This window comes from Cervus elaphus, chromosome 21 (genome assembly GCF_910594005.1).
Source record: "Cervus elaphus chromosome 21, mCerEla1.1, whole genome shotgun sequence".
NCBI classification, from domain to species: domain Eukaryota; kingdom Metazoa; phylum Chordata; class Mammalia; order Artiodactyla; family Cervidae; genus Cervus; species Cervus elaphus.
Genome location: NC_057835.1, coordinates 47,877,014 through 47,878,678, shown reverse-complemented (window position 1 = coordinate 47,878,678; position 1,665 = coordinate 47,877,014).

Genomic DNA, 1,665 nt, shown 5'->3' with positions numbered 1-1,665 from the left:
AGCTTGTGTGACATTTACCAAGATCTACCCTTCTGTCAAGGGCTTCCCTGGAGGCTCAGTGGGAAAGAATCCACCTGCCAGTGCAGGAGATGTGGGTTCAGTCCTTGGGTTGGGAAGATCCCCTGGAGAAGGAAACGGCAACCCACTCTAATATTCTTGCCTTGGAAATCCCATGAACAGAGGAGCCTGGTGGGTTATAGTCCACGGGGTCACGAAAGAGTTCGACACGATTTAGAGACTAAACAATAACCTTTCTGTCAAAGCAGCCATAATGATCTGATTTCACAAAGGTAAGGTTGACCTACATTAAAGTTTTACCTGTAATGTAGGTGTTACATTCTAAATCTTAGTAAAGTCACAGAAAAGAGAAATGCAGACTGTGAAAGGAGGAGGTATGGACCCCATTCACAGTGATATCCCCTTCTTGGGAACTGAAGCTGATAAAGACAGACCCTCACTGGCCATGTATTTATACCAGTCCCTACTTGAACAACCAGAGTCTCTCTGCTAGGAATTAGAAATTTGAACTAAAAGATACAGAAATATAAGACTAGGAGAAAGTGTAGGAACTTCTGCCACCCAGGGGCCCAGTGTTATCTTCATTCTACTGTTTCTGAGGCTTAGATACAACCTGTATTAGTACCTATGCTGTTGTGGCAAATTACCACAAACTGGGTGACTTAAAACAACAGATATGAATTCTCTCATAGTCCTGGAGGCCACAAGTCCAAAATCAGGATGTCAGCAGGGCATACTCCCTACAGAGGCTCTCAGGGAGAATGTGTTCCTCTCTTCCCTAGCTTGTGACTTTTCAGCTTGAAACCACATCACTCCCATCTCTGCCTCTGTCTGCACATTGTCTTTTCTTTTTTCTGCTCTGTGTCTCTTATGAAGACATTTGCCACTGGATGTAGGGCCCACTTGGATAATCAAGGATGATTTTCTCCTCTCAAGGCAACTTAATTACACGTACAAAGAAAGATGCTTTTTCTAAAGCACATTGACAGATTCTGGAGATTATGGTATAAACATAGTTTGGGCAGGGGGTACCATTCACCCAAATATATCACCCTTCCAGTTAATGCTGTCTTAAACTAAATAGTGCCAATTTCTAGTGCATGCCTGCATGCTCAGGTACTTCAGTCATGTCGGACTTTTTGTGATCTTATGGACTGTAGCCCGCAAGGCTCCTCTGTTCATGGGACTCTCTAGGTAAGAATACTGGACTGGGTTGCCCTGCCTTCCTCCAGGGGATCCTCCCGGCCCAGGGATCGAACCTGCATCTCCTGGGTCTCCTGCATTGGCAGGCAGCTTCTTTACCCACTGAGCCACCTGGGAAGCCAAACAGTTTCTATTACTGGCAACCAAAAGAACTTACGTAGTTTGGTCTCTTGATGCTAGTGGCAGCAGTTATAAGTGGCTTGTGTCATCTGTTTACTAAACTTGACTTCAGAAATTCTCCAACTTAAGTGTAATAAAAACTACAGTGGAGCATGTTAAAAATGCAGATTTCTGCCCTATTCCCTAGAGTTTCTCAAAAAATTGGCCCAGGAATCTGCATTTTTAACAGTGTTCCCAAATGGTCCTGATGATAAAAGAATGGGAAAATTGTGAAACCTCAGATCCAATCATGTCCCATTCAAATAAAAGCAAGAGGAGAAGCAA